Source organism: Phocoena sinus, chromosome 7 (genome assembly GCF_008692025.1).
Source record: "Phocoena sinus isolate mPhoSin1 chromosome 7, mPhoSin1.pri, whole genome shotgun sequence".
Classification (NCBI taxonomy): Eukaryota; Metazoa; Chordata; class Mammalia; order Artiodactyla; family Phocoenidae; genus Phocoena; species Phocoena sinus.
The window spans coordinates 51,489,729-51,510,442 of record NC_045769.1 but is presented as its reverse complement, the minus strand read 5'-3'; the positions used below and the strand labels follow the sequence as shown (position 1 = coordinate 51,510,442).

Here is a 20,714-nt window from a genome sequence, read left to right as displayed (position 1 = left end):
AAGAAATTTAATAATTAAGGAAATTATCAGAATAATATATGCAAACTGGCCACTTAGATTGAGTTATTATAAAGATATTATGGAGATCTGTTGGACTGTTTACCCAAACTATCTGTGTTTTCTTTCTTTATCTGCAGACTTAAAAGCAGTATGATTATTCAGAGCCCATAGATCTTTGGGAGACAAGTAGTGCCAGCTCCCAAATAGTCATAGTAATATATAACAAATACAATGCTAATTTTAGGTTTTGGTAAAGCCTTATTGTTAATGACTAAGATGACCTCAATGTTCCCCTCAGCTTGACTAAACTTTAGATAGGTTTGTTCCTAATCATAGTCCCTTTTCTTAGAGCATTTGCTTTACAAAACATATAATCATAAATTCTTTCTCTGTTCTCTTTGAAATGTATACAGATCTCCTTAGAAGCCTCTTGCTAGTTTTATAACCTGGGGAATGTCTTTCCCAAAGACCTGACAATCATCGTGTTGAAACATATTCATCAAGGAAGATAGTGCCCCTATCTCCCAGAGTCTGTGGGAGATTAGAACCTAACTTCAGTGGATGCCTTGTTACAAGATTTAAAACTTCCTTCTGTCATGAAGATGTGAGAAAGTTTACTTTTTCTTTGGGTTAGGAAAATTAGGAGATACAGGTGGTTTATGATTCCCCTCATCCCAACTCTTAAAAACTCTGTACCCCTTTTGTTTCAGTGAAATTGAGCTCAGTCTCTCTCCCCTATTGCAGTAGTCTTGAGGAAAAGCCTTCCCTACCCTTTTGACTTTGTCCAATGCAACTTTTTTTTTTTTTTTTTTTTTTGCGGTACGCGGGCCTCTCACTGTTGTGGCCTCTCCCGTTGCGGAGCATAGGCTCTGGACGCGCAGGCTCAGCAGCCATGGCTCACGGGCCTAGCCGCTCCACAGCATGTGAGATCCTTCCAGACCGGGGCACGAACCCGTGTCCCCTGCATCGGCAGGCGGACTCTCAACGACTGCGCCACCAAGGAAGCCCTGTCCAGTGCAATTTTTCTTTGACATTAATGACATCAAAAGCTATTGATATATTCCTGCTATTCTATGTTCCCAATCAGTAATGACTCTTTGCCTTCATCATGCGATGTTTCATGGTAGAAATTTAAAAATCATCCATTAAGTTTTCCATAGAACTCCTGTACGAAATAACAGATTGTGGTGATGAATTTTTTGCACAAAAAAAGCCAAAATCGAGATTATTCAAAGTTTAGGATTCAAAGTTAACAATAGAATTGGGTCAAGATTCCAATTAAGAGATTCTAGAATATTATTACATTCTTTAATATCTGATTGCTAGATCAGAAAACAAAGGTTCTATGTGATTGACTCAGAAAAATGACCAATGCTACTTCCTCTTTTAGTTAGAAAGGCAGCTCTGGAGAACTTGCAAGGAGCCACAAGGAGTTGTGGAGAGAGAACACAGCAGTGTCGGGGTTAGAGAGACCTCAGTTTGAAATGTAGCTCTACCACTGATTATATGTGTGACTTTGGGCAAATTACTTCCTTGTCTTTAAGAAAGAAGATAAACATACTCCCTTGGCCAGGGGGTTATGTGAGTTGTATGTGAGAAAATGTGTGTGAGGCAAATGATGGCTTTTACCACCATCTTAGGCCACTAGAGTCTTAGATGGCTGTGCAATGCTACAATACTTAACTTCTAAAAGGGCATTGACAGGATGTGCTAGGGCAGAGACAGAGACTCCTCCAGAAGGAACTCTGCCCTCACCACCTCCCTGTCTTCTTAGAGTGATAGGAGTCTCTTGCCAGCATCCTGCCAGCATTTGCAGTTGCGACTTACCTCTTAGCAGGGAGCCTGACTGGAGCACCTGCCTGGCTGCACCAGGTAATTGGCTCTCCTCTGTCTTCACCCAGGAGAACAAGTGCTTTAAACTGTCTTGAGCTTGGGGAAGAACCAAACCCAACCATTAACTACATAGACAGAACACACTCAATCCACTGTGAAAGATGATTCAAGAAAACCTTTGTTTTTCAGCTGATTCTATGAAAAAAACCAAAACACACAAAACAAAATCAAACAAAAAATCTAATGTAAACAAATAGTTTTTCAACTCCTTGATTTTTTAAAACAAACTATATAGATTATAAAACTTTTAAACCAAATTAGAGGAACACATCAATCTTTTAACTTCAGTAGAGAGATAAGAGGTGTATGTGGGGTGGTAGAAATTGCATTTCAGCCTTAATTCTCATATAAATTCCATTTATTCTTTAATATCTGGTGAGAATCACCTGGAAAGTATGGATATCTTTCAGGAAATCTCATCAAGCTGTAGATCCTGATGAAAACCAGATACATGATATCAGCATGGCTCATAGGACATCTCATTTAAAACTTAATGGAATATTATTTTTCTGATATGTATTTTGGGAGTCTCTTCCCAGTTTGATTAATTTTTATTCTTCCATGTTCTTAATCTTAAAGATTTTCTATTAAAATTTGCTTATAAAACTGTACAGAAATTGGTCATATTTATGTCAGGTCACAGACTTGACTTAGAAACCACCTAGGTTTGGACAATTTTTATTTGCTGATTCAGAAAGCAATTCAGAAATCCCAATTAATTGATAGTATACAATTTTCTTTAAGGCATCTTCAATACATTTTCTTAATCTTATATCTTTTGATCTCCACCCCCATGACTTTGCTTTTCTTGTGATAAAATAGGTAATAACACAAGGTTGACAAGGAGGGCAACATCTGTGCTGATTATTCAGAGAAGCAAAATATTTTTCATCTTTGTACATTTGTTGGAAGCAGAAGTAATTTTCCCTTTGTTTCCATAGATACAGTAAACAAGTACACTTTCTTGTTTACTAATTGGTTCCATTTTTGTTATACTGATTATGATTTTAAAGGCCAATTTTATTTAACTTTGTATTAGATGTATTTCAAATCTATATATAGAAAAAAGGGTCTTACTATGTTTAACTTTAGACAAAATGTGATCAAAGAAAGATGTAATATAGAGCTTATAAGATAATATATCCCTATTTCTAAGAACATAGGCCAGAAATACAATGGTTTTTTTTATTCCTATATAGGAAGCATTTTAGGTTCAATCTCCTCTAACTTTCTCCTACAAATTATGGGGAATTCATTTTCAGTTTTTCCTCCCCAGTATACAATCTGAAATGTTCAAAGTGAGTATATTTTTTTAAAACTTGAAAATTGAATGACAAATATTTAATGGACGGTAGGAGGAAATTAAGGCAACACAAAAGAGCAGTAACTATAAGGGATAAGAAAAGAATAACAAACATATTAGAGAGCACATCTAAGCCTAAAACTTTTGGACTTCTCCACTCAACCCACCACACATGGCAGCACTAACACAGGAAGGTTGGTCCCTATTGTTCTCCACGACCTTGGTTTTGAACAACTTTCCTTGTACCTCAGTTTGAAAGGTCCAATTTCCAAACATGCCAGTTATTTCCTTTGCCACCCACTTTTTTCTACTACTTACCCCTGAGGACACCTTTGTATTACCTGTTACAATAAACGTAGTATTATTTACCCCAGAGTTCCTCAGTCTTGACACTATTGACATTTTGGATCAGATAACACTTCATTATAGGAGGCTGACCTGTGCACTATAGGATTTTTAACAGTATACCTGGCATCTACCTACTAAATGATATAGCACCACCTCTCCTAAATCTTAATTTAAATGTCTTCAGAAATTGCCAAATGTCCCCTGATAAGCAAGATCAAGTGCCCCATTTGAAAACCACTGGTTTACACTAACATTTGTTTATTTATGCATCAATTCATTCAATTAATGTCTATCAGATGCATGCTGTGTCAAGCACTGGAATACAAAAGTAAGAAAGATATAGTGCTTGCCCTCTGCTCTCCTGAAGTCTAGTTATAGATGTGGACAAGAAAACTGTAAATTACAATTTAGTATATAAAATATTACCACAGAGGTAAAAACAAAATGCTACTAGAGCATAATGAAAGGACACCTAACCCAGTTTGGGGGATCAAGGCTTTCACAAAGGAAGAGGCACTTAAGGGGACATCAAAAAGATGAGTGGGAATTAGCTCAGTGAAAAATTAAAAAGGGACAGAGTGTTCCAGGCAAAGAGGATAATTAAGCAAAAGTCTGTAGGTGAGAAAGCATGTCAGCATTACTGGGGCACTGAAATCTACAAGCAAGGACCAGGTTACATGAGGTCTTATGTTTCATATTAAAGAGTCTTGACATTATTCTAAGGATAGTGGTGAGTTATGATCTTGCCCTTCAAGACGATGACTCTGGATAAGGGAGCCATGACTTTTGTAAATTCAAATAACTGTTCTTCTTCCATCAGTCAGTCAGTCAGTCAGTCCTTGAATGCTTCTATGCCAGCCCAAAACTTCTCTAGTTTCTCCACTCTTTTACCAGGTACAAGACAGAAACCATCAATTTTCCAGGTCTATCCATAAAAGAATGAAAACTTATCTCTGTAATTAAAACTAAAACTATCCTACATTTTTTTCACTGTTACATAAGTAACTCTAAACTCTAAAGATATTCTGTGTGGTTATCATCAAATAGGTACCAAGTTTTTGTACACTAATTCAAGTAATGCTCCAAGAAGTTCTTTAAGAAAATAAGACAAGTACATAGTTAATTTGCCATTTATAGATGAAACTAAGAAGGAAGCAAATCAAAAGCAAGTTTGGAAAAAGCTACTGATTTCCCCTCTCTAAGAGTTGATGTTACATCTTGTTATATTTTTGTAAAATTCAATTGGAAAGTTCTGAATTATAAGGACATAATTTTTTAAAAATTGTGTCATACATCTACTACATAAGCACTGAATTTGGTTCTCTGTATGAATTAAAAACATTAGATAGTCAGGTGATGTTTGTTCAATATACCACACAACTAAAGAATACATTTAACATGAGAGAGAAAACAACTTGATGTGACTCTAAGTAATATCTGAGTCACTAACAAGAAAGTCAAATGAATGCTCAACACATTGGGAGAATGTTTTTTGCCGAGGAGTAACTGTGTTTAACAGAATGTGTTTTTGATTGAATCAGTTTGGAATTTGAAAGATGAAAAATTGGTAGCACTACTTTGCTATTAACTATCCTTACTCAAAGCAAAGCTTTGTAGAATATGTCTATTTGCAAGTAAATAAATTTGAATTCATTTCCTCCTTATCATCTGTTCACTATAGTATGAAACAAGGGAAAAGAGAGCTCTGGGGAAAATAAAGCAGAGATGAACTTTTCCCTCCAGCTCTATAAAGAATCATCTTTATATCTAGAGAAGTGGGTCAGAGACCTTTATCTTTGACCCTTAGCACACTTCAAAGCAATTCTTGTCAATTGGTTTTTCTCTTACAGGTAAAAAAGTTCCTGACGTTTTCTTTCATTTTCTCATGAAAAATGCTCTTCCTTTCAGGGAGATAGATACGTCACACTGAAGAAATTTGTGTCAATCTCAGTGCTCTGATTCCAATTCCAGATAGATATGCCTGCAGGTCAAGAATACTCTGATTATGCCAACACTCATGAGTATTGGTATATTAACATTTGTATTCTGTTCATCAATCTCATGAGTCTGGTTACTGGGAGTCCATCACATCAGTGGTTAGCACATCCACTCTCAGAGTGACTACACAAGATTTAGGATTACATGCTTACCAAGATAATAACGCCTGTGAGTCCTCTTGGCTGATAATCAACCAGCTTTTCTCAAGTGGACATCTTGACCATGGTATTGGCTATTTGCTCTTTCCATTCAAATTTTCTACAACTAAAATTCACCTATTTCTTGTGATCATTAAACAATATGTGGAAACCATAAATAGAAATAATATGTATGCTTTCTGGATATAGGAATATGTGATGATATTAGTTTACTCATTCATCTGTTCCATAAACATAACTCCCTCTGTGCACCAGGTTCTTTGGTAAGTACTGGAAATGTGCCATTACCACCTTGAAACAGTTCACAAACTAGCAGGGGAGATGGAAATGTGCATAAACTTGATATAGTATGAAAAACACAGGATAAGGGGATCAAGATGGTGGAGAAACAGGACATGGAGCTCACCTCTCCCCACAAACACATCAAAAATACATCTACAGGGCTTCCCTGGTGGCGCAGTGGTAGAGAGTCCGCCTGCCGATGCAGGGGACACGGGTTCGTGCCCCGGTCTGGGAGGATCCCACATGCCGCGGAGCGGCTGGGCCCGTGAGCCATGGCCGCTGAGCCTGCGCGTCCGGAGCCTGTCCTCCGCGGCGGGAGAGGCCACAACAGTGAGAGGCCCGCGTAACGCATTAAAAAAAAAAAAAAAAAAAATACATCTACATGTGGAACAATTCTCACAGGAAACTAACTGGAAACTGGAAGAAGAAATCCTATACAACCTAGGCTGCAAGAAAGATTCCCATGTAATCAGGTACACTGGGAAGGAAAGCAATGGGTTGGGACCTGTGACCCTGGGATGGGACTAAGTGGAAAAAGGAGAACTCGTGGGTGGACATGGGAAGTGAGTGGGGTAAAACCACAGACTAGGTATCCCAATCCTGGGGTCCAGCGGGGAGAAGACAAGCCCCTTGGCTGCTTGGAAAACTGCTGAGACACATAGAAAGACTGAAGAAACCTAGACTCCACTCATGAGGAATACACAGATTCTGGCTTGCCACCAGACAGGGCAGAGAAAGGTCTGCCCTAGCGGCTGCTGCTTCACCACATTTCCCAACATGAGTTTGAGTGAACTCTCTGGCCCCACTCACTCCATGCCACAGCTTGGCACAGATGTAGGGCAACCAGGTCTGGGAAAAGACTCGATTTAAGGACACAGAGGCAACCCAGGGGCCCAGAGTGTGGTCCAGGTGGAGCAGCAGTGGCCACTGTTCATGCTTTCTCAAATGCCAAGCAGCCCAGACTTCTCACAGCAGTGCAGCCTCTTCAACTCTTGCATCCACAATGCCACAATCCCCAGCATCAGCTGAGTGAATGCTTTGGCCCCACTCACTCAGTACCAAACCCTTGCACTAGATCTGGGACAATAAGGGAAGAGACCACGACCTTGGGCTGTGTCTAAATGGAGCTTGCAGATGCCTCTGCTTACAGAGGTGTATCAGATCTCTGTAAGCACTTGATCCCTGCTTACTACAGCATTCCCCCCACTTTGGAGCAAAGGCCCCAGTATGGGGAGAAGGAAAAACAAACACTTAAAAGGAACAGAGCCAGTTCAAGCCTGACCCTCAGGGTATCTGCTCCAGCAACTTGAGCAGCCCCCAACCTTGAAAAGGCTGTGACTGCCACTGAGCAGAGAGGAAGTCTCTCCTCATATCCTGAGCAGGCTCTAGCTACTCCAATACCAGCCAAAAACCCTATCAAGGTGATGGCTGCCAGTACACCCTGAGGAAAGACATGCCTGGCATCCACATCAAATCCAGCCCTCCCACCAAGGGCACTGGGCACATGCAGTCTGCATAGGGATGCTCCCACATAAGAACACCCCTTCAAGACCACAATAAGTAACTGTTTCACCTAAATTCACAGAGATAGAGAAAGTAAAGTAAAATGAAAAGTCAGAGGAACTACTCTTAATTGAAAGAGCAAGAGAAAACCCCTGAAAAAATAAATAATAAAACAGAAAATCAGTCTACCAGGTAGCAAGTTTAAAAAATCAGTAATAAAAATGCTAACTGAATTAAAGAAAGGGAATCAATCTAAGCACAGATCACATTAACAAGGAACTAGAAACTATAAAGAAGACTCAATGAAAAATAATTCAATTTTTGAGATAAAAGCAATCTAGAATCAATAAATAGCAGACTAAGTGACACAGAAGAATGCATAAGTGATCTGGAAAATAGAATAAATGGAAATCACTCAACAGCAGACAGAAAGACAAATGAAAAGAAATGAAAGCAACATACGAGATCTATGGAATAACATAAAGCATGCCAACCTAAGCATAATAGAGATTCCAGAAGGAGGAGAGAGAGAAGGGGATTGAAAATGTATTTGAAGAAATTATGGCTGAAAAATTCCCAATCTAAAAAAGGAACAAATATCTAGGTACAAGAAACACAGGGTCCCAAACAAGACGAACCAAAACAGACCCACGCCAAGATATAGCATAATTAAAATGGCAAAAATTAAATGTAAAGAGAGAATTCTAAAGGCAGCAAGAGAAAACAAAGAGTCATATAAAGGGAACCCCCATAAGGCTATCAGCTGATTTCTCTGAAGCTAGAAGAGAGTGGCATTATATACTTAAAGTCCTGAAAGAGAAAAACCTGCAACCTAGGATACTCTACACAGCAAGATTATAATTTAGCATAGAAGGAGAGATAAAGAATTTCTCAGATAAGCAAAAACTTAAAGAATTCTGCAATATTAAACCTACCCTAAAAGAAATGTTGAAGGGTATTCTCTAAATGGAAAAGAATCTATAGAAAAGGGAAAATCCCAATAGGAAAGGAAAATATATACTAAGAATTGAAGATCCTTAAATAAACCAGTGATTGAAGGTCACTTAAATAAGCCAGTACATAGATTAAAAAACAAGGAAAAATTGTAAAAGTAATTATAACTACAATAAACAGTAAAAAAGAAGTATGAAGATGTAAAATAGGAAATCAAAATCACAAAATATGGGGAGGGAAGTAAAAGCATATAGATCTTTTTAAATGCCTTTGAATTTGAATGACAGTTTAAAGCAAGTAGATATAGTCACTAGTCAACATACATGAATTCCATGGTAACCACAAATAAAAACATACAATAGAGTCACAAAAATTAGAACAAAAGGAAATCAAGCATACTACAAAAGAAAATCATCAGCCCACAAAAGGAAAAAACAAAAAGAAGAAAAAATGAGCAAAGAATGACTACAAAAACAACTGGAAAACAAGGATTAAAATGGCAATAAGTACATACCTATTAATAATAAAATGTCAATGGACTAAATACTCCAATTGAAAGCCATAAAGTGGTTGACTGGATAAAAAAAAAGAACCTGCAATATGTTGCCGAAAAGAGTCTCATTTCAGGGTGATGGACACACAGAATGAAAGTGAGGGGATGGAAAAGGTATTTCATGAAGATGGAAACAACAGGAAAGACAGGGTAGCAATACTCATATCAGACAAAATAGACTTTAAAACAAAGACCATAAAGAAAGACAAAGAAGGGCATTATATAATGATAAAGGGATCAATACACAAAGGTATTACCCTTATTGACATATACACACCCAATATAGGAGCACCTAACTACATAAAGCAAACACTAACAGACATAAAGGGAGAAATTGACAATAATACAATGATAGTAGGAGACTTTAACACCCCACAGATATCAATGGACAGATCATCCAGATAGAAAATCAGTAAGGCAACAGAGGTCCTAAATGACACCTTATACCTGTTGGACTTAATTAATATCTACGGGACACCACATCCAAAAGAAAAAAACACTACACATTCTTTTCAAGTGTGCAGGGAAGCATGGAACATTCTCCAGGATAGATCACATTCTAAGTCACAAAATAAGCTTCAATAAATTTAAGAGGATAGAAACTATATCAAGCATCTTTTTCAACCACAACAGTATGAAACTAGAAATCAACTATAGAAAGAAAAACAGGAAAAGAACAAACACATGGAAACTAAACAACATGCTACTAAAAAACCAATGGGTCAACAATGAAATCAAAAAGGAAATCAGAAAATACGTTGAGACAAATGAAAATGAAAACACAACTTTCCAAAATCTATGAGGTGCAGCAAAAGCTCTTCTGAGAGGAAAGTTTATAGTAATACATGCCTTCCTCAAGAAACAAGAAAAATCTCAAATAAACAACCTAACTTACCACCTAAAAGAATTAGAAAAAGAAGAACAAAGCCCAAAGTCAGCAGAAGGAAGGAAATAATAAAGATCAGAGAGGAAATAAGTAAAATGATATCCTCCCCTCAAAAAGTAGAAACGATCAATAAAACCAAGAGCTGGTATTTTGAAAAGATAAACAAAATGGATAAACCTTTAGCCAAGCTCACCAAAAAGGAGAACACAAATAAAATAAGAAACAAAAGAGGAGAAATAACAACCAACACAACAGAGATACAAAAAAATTGTAAGAGAATACTATGAAGAGTTGTATGCCAACAAATTGGACAACCTGGAAGAAATGGAAAAATTTCTAGGAAAAAAGCTTGCCAAGACTGAGGCAAGAAGAAACAGACAGTTTGAACAGAAAGAGCACTAGAAGTGAAACTGAATCTGTAATTTAAAAAACTCCCAGCAAACAAAAGTCCAGGACCAAACCTTCACAGGGAAATTCTACCACACACATAAAGAACTTATACCTGTCCCTCTCAAACTATTCTAAAAACTTGAAGAGGCAGAAACACTCCCAAATTCATTATATAAGACCACTATTATCCTGACACCAAAACCAAAGATGCTACAAAAAAAAAAACTACAGGCCAATAACTTTGATGAATAGAAATGCAAAAAGCTTCAACAAAATATTACCAAACTGAATCCAACAATACATTAAAAGGATCATACACCATGATCAAGTTGGATTTACTCCAAGGTCACAAGATGGTTCAACAGGAATGGTTCAAAATCAATCAATGTGATAGACCACATTAAGAAAAGGAAAGACAAAAATCACATGATCACTTCAATAGATGCAGAAAAAGTATTTGACAAAATTTAACATCCATTCATGATAAAAACTCTCATCAAACTGGGTTTAGAAGGAACCTATATCAACATCATAAAGCCTATTTATGACAAACCCACAGCCAACATAATACTCAAAGGTGAAAACCTTAAAGCCTTCCTGCTAAGTTCAGGAAAAAGACAAGGATGCCCACTCTCACCATTTCTAGTCAACATAGCATTGGAAATCCTAGCCCCAGCAATCAGACAAGAAAAAGAAATAAAAGGTATACAAATTGGAAGGGAAGAGGTAACACTGTCACTCTTTTCAGATGACATGATACTCCATATAGAGAACCCGTAAAGTCTCCACCCCAAAACTATTAGAACTAATAAATGAATTCTTGAAGGTTGTAGGATAAAGATTACTATACAGAAATATGTTGTGTTTCTGTACACTAAAAATGAAATATCAGAAAAAGAAAGTTAAAAATCCTATATCAAACCACAAGAGAAGAGAACAAAAGAGGAAAGGAAGAAAAAAGAGCTACAAAAACAAATCTAAAACAATTAACAAAATGTCAGTAAGAATATAGATATCGATAATTACCTTAAATGTAAGCAGACTAAATGCTCAACCAAAGGACATAGACTGGCTGAATAGATACAAAAACAAGACCTGTATACATGCTGTCAACAAGAGACAGATCTAGAGACACATACAGACTGAAAGTGAGGGGATGGAAGAAGGTACACATTCAAATGGAAATCAAAAGAAAGCTGGAGTAATAAGACTCATATCAGACAAAATAGACACTAAAATAAAGACTGTCACAAGAGAAAAGGAAGGACACTACATTAATGATTAAGGGATCAACCCAAGAAGAAGATATAACAATTGTAAATATTTATGCACCCAACATAGAAGCACCTCAATATATAAGGCAAATGTTTTCAGACATAAAAGGAGAAATTGACAGTAGCACAATAGTAGTGGAGGACTTTAACACCCCACTTACATCAATGGACAGATCATTCAGACAGAAAGTCAATAAGGAAACAGAGGCCTAAAATGACACATTAGACCAGATCGACTTAATTGATATTTATAGAGCATTCCATCCAAAAGCAGCAGAATTCACATTCTTTTCAAGTGCCCGTGGAACATTCTCCAGGATAGATCACATGCTGGGCCACAAAGGAAGTCTTAATAAATTTAAGAAAATTGAAATCATATCAAGCATCTTTTCCAACCATAATGCTATGAGATTAGAAATCAACCACAAGAAAAAAAAATTGTAAAAAACACAAACACGGGCTTCCCTGGTGGCGCAGTGGTTGAGAGTCCGCCTGCCGATGCAGGGGACACGGGTTCGTGCCCCGGTCTGGGAAGATCCCACATGCCGCGGAGCGGCTGGGCCCGTGAGCCATGGCCGCTGAGCCTGCGCGTCCGGAGCCTGTCCTCCGCAACAGGAGAGGCCACAACAGTGAGAGGCCCGCGTAACGCATAAAAAAAAAAAAAAAAAAACACAAACACATGGAGGCTAAACAATATGCTACTAAAAACCAGTGGATCACTGAAGAAATCAAAGAGGAAATAAAAAAATACCTAGAGACAAATGAAAGCAAAATCACGATGATCCAAACCCTATGGGATGCAGCAAAAGAAGTTCTAAGAGGGAAGTTTATAGTGATACAAGTTTATCTTAGGAAACAAGAAAAATCTCAAATAAACAACCTAACTTTACACCTAAAGCAACTAGAGAAATAAAAGCAAACACAAGCCAAAGTTAGTAGAAGGAAAGATATCATAAAGATCAGAGCAGAAATAAATGAAATAGAGACTAAGAAAACAACAGAAAAGATCAATGAAACTAAAAGATGGTTCTTTGAGAAGATAAACAAAATTGATAACCCTTTAGCCAGGCTCATCAATAAAAAAGGGGGGGGAGAGGACCCAAACAAATATAATTAGAAATGAAAATGGAGAAGTTACAACTGACACCAAAGAAATATAGAAGACCATAAAAGACTACTACAAGCAACTATACTACTACAAGCCAATAAAGTGGACAATCTAGAAGAAATGGACAAATTCTTAGAAAGATACAATCTCCCAGGAAGAAATAGAAAATATGAGCAGACCATTGACAAGTACTGAAATTGAATCTGAGATTTAAACACTCCCAACAGGGAGCAGTTCTCTCAGGGTTACTTGAGATGCTGCCTCCTGGGCTTGAAATCCTAAAAATTCCTGCCAAATAAAACATAACTCTCAACTTTTAGGGTATGAATAATTTTTTAGTCAACAGTTATAGCCGACCAACGAAGGGACGAGAGCAGATTCCTCTCCTTCACCTGTACTCTATGAGGATCTGGATCCTTGATACCAGAAGAGGCCTCTTGTGCCCATCGCCTCCTCAGGGAGTCCAGATGAATGTGGGTGATTCTCTCCTGGTTCTAGGATCTCCCATTATTCGTTGATAATCCTAAGTTTTATTCAGTGGGGGAATAGGTTATCCTTGAGACTTAGTTTCAAGAAGAGGTAACTGGGTTATCCTCAGTCAAAGGACTGGGAAGATTTTGCTCAGTTTAGACACTGAGTGGGTATCTTCAGTTTAAAGACCGGGAAGACTTTGCTCAGTTAAACACTGAGTAGGGTGGGACTGAGTAATTAGGGAGAAGACTGGCCTGTCATTTTTCCTTGAATTGTCTACCTTAATAGAGTTTGTCAAAATAAAAAACCAAAATCTTATGAGAGCTTCTGAGCTCCAAAGAAGGGATCCTCTCCTCCAGGCCAGCAACAGCTTTCTCAGGCAACTGAGAAACTTGCAGGAGTGGTGGAGGCAAGACCTCATGCTGTGCTGCTGTCCCTACAGGGAAACACTCATTTAATTAAACTGCTCAACCAGGGATGTGAATAAGAACTGGCCATTCCACGATTGGAGCACCCGTGGTAGTCTTATACAACACCAGGAGAACCCGAGACACATAAGAGGGGGCTAAAACAAATCTGGGGCAAAACCTAGAGGAGTGAAGCTCTCAAGCAGCACCACACGATTGTCACTAGCAATTTTATTTCGACAAACCGACCTCAGAATGGGAAATAAAGCTTTTAAAACAAAAGAAAAATGAACAGCAGATTGCCAGCTCCAATTAATACCCTAGTCAGGTTTATTTATGTACAAAACTTACAAATACTTACTTAATTGGAAATTAAAGGAAATCTTGCCCTAAAAATGAGGGGGCTTTTTTATTGTGTGTGCAGTTAAGTTAAATTAAGCTAAAAAAGCCAGCTTGATAAAAATATTTTTTCAGAATTCTGACTTTAAACAAAGACCTTCTAGGGGGACTTGCATTTCTCTTCCTGTGCTTTGAGATGTAAATGTTCTACCGGATCTTCCTAGGACTTTCTGTGTGTGTGAACGTGAGTGTATGTGTTCTAAAAACATGACTTCTGCCATACTATTTTTGAGAATAAACTCTCAGGATTTTACTTAGGTGACATCCCCTCCCATTCTTATGGGGAAACCTCTTGCATCTTATTTGTTTGAATCACTATTAATATGTATTTTATTAATGGCCAAATGATGGATCCTTTTAAATTGGAGAAACTAATAAGTTGGTGAATCTAGAGTGCTGTCATTAATAAATAAATAAATAAAAACTCCCAACAAACAAAAATCCAGGACTAGATGGCTGGACAGGCAAATTCTACCAAATATTTAAAGAAGAGTTAACACCTGTCCTTCTGAAACTGTTACAAAAAAATTGCAGAGGAAGGAACATTTCCAAACTCATTCTATGAGGCCACCATCACCCTGATACCAAAACCAAAGATACCACACACAAAAAAGAAAATTACAGGCCAAAATTACTGATGAACACAGATGCAAAAATCCTCAGCAAAATACTAGCAAACTGAATCCAACAACACATTAAAAGGATCATACACCATGATCAAGTGGGATTCATCCCATGGATGCCAGAATTTTTCAGTATCCACAAATCAATCAGTGTGATATACCACATTAATAAATTGAAGAATAAAAACCATATGATCATCTCAATAGATGCAGAAAAACCTTTTGATAAAATTCAACATCCATTTATGTTAAAAACTCTCCAGAATATGGGCATAGAAGGAAGTTACCTCAACATGATAAAGGCCATATATGACAAACCCATAGCTAACATCATACTCAACAGTAAAAAGCTGAAAGCATTTCCTCTAAGATCAGGAACAAGACAAGGATGTGCACTCTCTCCAGTTTTATTCGGCATAGTTTTGAAAGTCCTAGCCACAACAATCAGAGAAGAAAAAGAAACAAAAGGAATCCAAATTGGAAAAGAAGTAAAATTGTCACTGTTTGCAGATGACATTATATTATATATAGAAAATCCTAAAGATGCTACCAGAAAACTACTAGAACTCATCAATGATTTTGGTAAAGTCACAGGATACAAAATGAATATACAGAAATCTGTTGCATTTCTACACACTAACAACGAAAGATCAGAAAGGAAAATTAAAGAAATAATCCCATCTGACATCATGTCAAAAAGAATAAAATACCTAGGAATAAACCTATCTAAGGAGCAAAAGACCTAAACTCAGAAAACTATAAGACACTGATGAAAGCAAAGGTGACACAAACAGATGGAAAGATACCCCGTGTTCTCGGATTGAAAGAATCAAGATTGCCCAAATGACTATACTACCCAAGGCAATCTATTGATTCACTGCAATCCCTATCAAATTACCAATGGCATTTCTCACAGAACTAGAACAAAAAAAATTTTAATTGAATGGAAACACAAAAGACCCCAAATAGCCAAAACAATCTTGAGGAAAAAAAACGGAGCTGGAGGAATCAGGCTCCCTGACTTCAGACTATACTACAAAACTGCATTTACCAGAACAGACATATAGATCAATGGAACAGATAGAAAGCCCAGAAATAAACCCATGCACCTATGATCAACTAATCTATGACAAAGGAGGCAAGACTATACAATGGAGAAAAGACAATCTCTTCAGTAAGTGGTACTGGAAAAACTGGACAGCTATACGTAGAAGAATGAAATTAGAACAATGTCTAACACCAAACACAAAAATAAACTCAAAATGGATTAAAGACCAAAATGTAAGACCAGATACTATAAAACTCCTAGAGGAAAACACAGGCAGAACACTCTTTGACATTAATTGTAGCAATATCTTTTTGGATCTGTCTCCTAAATTAATGGAAATAAAAACAAAAATAAACAAAGGGGACCTAATTAAACTTAAAAGCTTTTACATAGCAAAGGAAGCCATAAACAAAATGAAAAGCATGAGAGAAAATATTTGCAAATGGTATGACCAGCAAGGACTTAATCTCCAAAATATACAAACAGCTTATACATCTCAATATCAAAAAACAGACAAACAAACAACCCAGTCAAAAAATGGGCAGAAGATCTAAATAGACATTTCTCCAAAGAAGACATATAGACAGACAAAAGACACATGAAAAGATGCTCAACATCACTAATTATTAGAGAGATGCAAATCAAAACTACAATGAGGTATCACCTCACACCAGTCAGAATGGCCATCATCAAAAAGTCTACAAATAATAAATACTGGAGAGGGTGTGGAGAAAAAAGGGAACCCTCCTACACAGTTGGCAGGAATATAAATTGGTACAGCCACTATGGAGAACAGTGTGGAGGTTCCTTAAAAAACTAAAAATAGAACTACCATATGATCCAGCAATACCACTCCTGGGTATATATCTGGAGAAAACCATAATTCGAAAAGATACATGCACCAAAATGTTCATTGCAGCACCATTTACAATAGCCAAGATATGGAAGCAACCTAAATGTCCATCAACAGATGAATGAATAAAGAAGATGTGGCATATTTATACAGTGGAATATTACTCAGCCATAAAAAAGAATGAAATAATACCATTTGCAGCAACATGAGAGATTATCATACTAAGTAAGCCAAAGATCATATAATATCACATATTTGCAATCTAATAAAATGATACAAATGAACTTATCTACAAAACAGAGACTCACAGACATGGAAAACAAATTCATGGTTACCAAAGGGAAAAGGCAGAGGGATAAAATAGGAGTTTGGGATTAACATATACATACTACTATATGTAAAATAGATAACCAACAAGGAAATACTGTATAGCACAGGAAACTATACTCAATATTTTATAATAACCTGTAAGGGAAAAGAATCTGAAAAAATAGATATATATGTATAACCGAATCACTTTGCTGTACACCTGAAACTAACACAACATTGCAAATCAACTATACTTCAATGAAATAAATAAATAAATAAAATCATGTCAAAAAAATAAAATACCTAGGAATAATCTTAACCAAGGATTTGAAAGACCTATATGCTGAAGCTATAAAACATTGATGAAGGAAATTGAGAATGACTCAGAAAAATGGAAATACACCCTGTACTCTGGAATTGGAAGAATTAATAATATTAAAATGGCCATACTACCCAAAGCAATGCAATCTCTATCAAAATACCCAGAACAATTTTCACAGAACTAGAACAAGTCATCCTAAAATTTATATAGAACCACAAAAGACCCTGAATTGCCAAAGCAATCCTGAAAAAAAAAAGAACAAAGCTGGAGGTATAACCCTTCCAGACTTCAGACAATACTACAAAGCTACAGTAATAAAAACAACAGGGGATTGCCACAAAAACAGATGCATAGATAGGTCAGTGGAACAGAATAGAGAGCCCAGAAATAAACCCATGCATCTGGGGTCAATTAATCTACAACAAAGGAGGCAAGAATATACAATGGAAAAACGTCTCTTGGACAAGTGGTGCTGGGAAAATTGGACAGCCATATATAAATTAATGAGATTAGAACATTCCTTCACACCATATATGAAAATAAACTCAAAGTAGTTTAAAGACCTAAATGTAAGACATGAAACCATAAAACTCCTAAAAGAGAGCATAGGCAGAAACACTCTTTGACATAAATCATAGGAATATTTTCTTGCATCCATTGCCTAAGGCAAAAGAAATAAAAGCAAAAATAAAAGGGACCTAATTAAAAGCTTTTGCACAGCAAAGGAAACCACTGAAAAATGAGAAGACAACCTACAGAATGGGAGAAAATATTTGTAAATGATGTGACCGACAAGGGGTTAATAACCAAAACATACAAACAACTCATACAATTCAATATTTAAAAATCCAATCAGGACTTCCCTTGTGGCACAGTGGTTAAGAATCCGCCTGCCAGTTTAGGGGCATGGGTTCCAGCTCTGGTCCAGGAAGATCCCACATGCTGCAGAGCAACTAAGTCGGTGCACCACAACTACTGAGCCTGTGCTCTAAAGCCTGTGAGCCACGACTACTGAGCCCATCTGCCACAACTACTGAAGCCCACGTGCCTAGAGCCTATGCTCTAGGCAACAAGAGAAGCCACCGCAATGAGAAGCCTACAGCAACAAAGAGTAGCCCCTGCTCACCACAACTAGAGAAAGCCCACACGCAGCAATGAAGACCCAATGCAACCAAAAGTAAATAATTAAATAAAAACTAAAACTTAAAAACAATAATAAAATCCAATCAAAAATCAGCAGAGAGGGGCTTCCCTGGTGGCGCAGTGGTTGAGAGTCTGCCTGCCGATGCAGGGGACACGGGTTCGTGCCCCGGTCCAGGAAGATCCCACATGCCATGGAGCAGCTGGGCCCGTGAGCCATGGCCACTGAGCCTGCACGTCCAGAGCCTGTGCTCCGCAACGGGAGAGGCCACAACAGTGAGAGGCCCACGTACCGGGAAAAGAAAAAAACCCAGCAGAGAACTTGAATAGACATTTTTCCAAAGAAGACATACAGAGGGCTAACAGGCACGTGAAAAGATGCTCAACATTAATTATTAGAGAAATGCAAATCAAAACTACAATGAGATACCACCTTACACCTGTTAGAATGGCTATCATCAAAAAGAACACAAATAACATATGTCCGGGAGTATGTGCAGAAAAGGGAACCCTTGCACACTATAGATAAATTGGTGCAGCCACTATGGTAAACAGAATGGAGGTCTTTAAAAACTAAAAATAGAGCTACCATATGATCCAGCAATTTCACTCCTGGGTATGTATCTGAAAAAAAAAAAAGAAAACACTAATTTAAGAAGATATTAATACATGCAATGTAATGTTCATAGCAGCACTATTTACAATAGCCAAGATATGGAAGCACCCTAAGTACCAATCAACAGATAATTGGCTTAAGAAGATGTGCTATATACATACATTGGAATACTACTCAGCCATAAAAAAAGAATGTAATATTGCCACTTTCAGCAACATGGATTGACCTAGAGAATATTATGCTTAGTGAAATAAGTCAGACTGAAAAAGATGAATACTATATGATATCACTCATATATGGCATCTAAAAAATAATACAATAATACAAATGAATGTATAATGCAAAACAGAAATAGACTCACAGATATAGAAACTGAAGGTTTTCTATATTTGTGGATACCAAAGGGGAGAGGGAAGTGGGGAGGAAGAAATTAGGGGTGTGAGATTGACAAACTACTATGTATAAAATAGATAAGTAACAAGGATATACTATGTATTATAGAGCACAGGTAATTATACTCATTATCTTGTAATAACCTATAATGGAATATAATCTGCAAAAATACTGAATCGTTATGCTGTACACCTGAAACTAACACAATATTGTAAATCTATACTTCAGAATAAATAAATAAATGATTTTTAAGAAAGAAAAATACTATAATGGTGATTTATAGAAGTGAAATTGAAGCAAGGGGAAGGAGGCCTCTTCTGCATGTGAAGGAGAGGGATCAGTCCTATAATTTAAAATAACCCAGAGACTTTACCAAATATTCTTTCTCATTTTCTCTCTCATGTAGCAATGATTTGTAGAAACTATACTTACAGATTCTCTTAATTTATGAGTGATTAGCCCAGGTATTTTATTTGCAAAGATTTTCATAAAAATTGAGGGAAAGTCTTGTTCTGAAGGTAATATTTATGTGTTACTGTAAAATTGACAATGGCCTGTGACCCCCCACTCTCACACTTATTTACATCCACTAATTTGCCTTGTAAATAATTTGCTACTAGCCAAAGAATTCAGCTGTGCTCACAATTGGAACTCAGACATATTTCTAATATAATCCACAGGAAAGTAAGCTTGTTGCCTGTTTTGTTCATCATTATATCCATAGGAACTATAACAGTGCCTGGTATATATAAGGTATTCAATATAATCTATTGAATACATGTACAAATATTTAAGCATGTCAGCACATAAAGCTACTGAGTACTCAGTGTGATAGAAGGTTGAAGCTGTACCTTGCCTTTTGGAAATTTATCGAAGCAAAATTAGTTATACACAATTATTAGGTTAGTTTGATAAAAATAAATAGACTCTAATTATGAGAGGTAGGTAAAAGCCATAGGCCTTTGCTCTCAAAATCTCTGTAAAATCCTAATTTACAAATGCTTGAGAAAACAAAATATTTTTGATTAGTTTAGTGTCAACTTATTATCCTACCATGTAAACAGCATAGACATTGTAACTATAGTCACAAAAAATAAAAATCCATTGGAAGAGAAGCCTAAAAAAAAATCTGTCAGGTGTTCCATTACAATGAAAGTAAGTTTCAGATTGAATTCTGCAACATATCGAAACATATATTAGCAAGCAGGCACAAAAATAAGTCCCAGTTCTTTGACATGTTATGAACTCCAGCTAGCACCTTCCATGAAAGGTTTACTTGAGGGAATTGTAGCAATATTCTGGCAGCAGATGTCAGCTAAATTTCTAATCAAAAGCAGAAGACAAAATCCTCAGTTAATGGCTACACATAGAGACAAATAGAGCCCTAGACCTAGGGCACCAGCCTAAGAGTCTGGGCTAGGGTTTCTTAACCTTGACACTACCAATATTTTGGGCCAGATAATTCTTGTTGGGGTGATGGGGG

At 37.0% G+C, this 20,714-nt stretch overlaps 1 long non-coding RNA gene across 1 annotated transcript; it reads left to right on the top strand.

Annotated features, from left to right (window-relative positions):
• Positions 1-201: 201 nt before the first annotated feature.
• On the top strand, positions 202-11,379 carry LOC116757012. The gene is made up of 3 exons (XR_004350818.1): positions 202-212; positions 4,168-4,174; positions 11,197-11,379. It is a non-coding gene; the product is annotated as an uncharacterized LOC116757012 (long non-coding RNA).
• Positions 11,380-20,714: the final 9,335 nt, after the last annotated feature.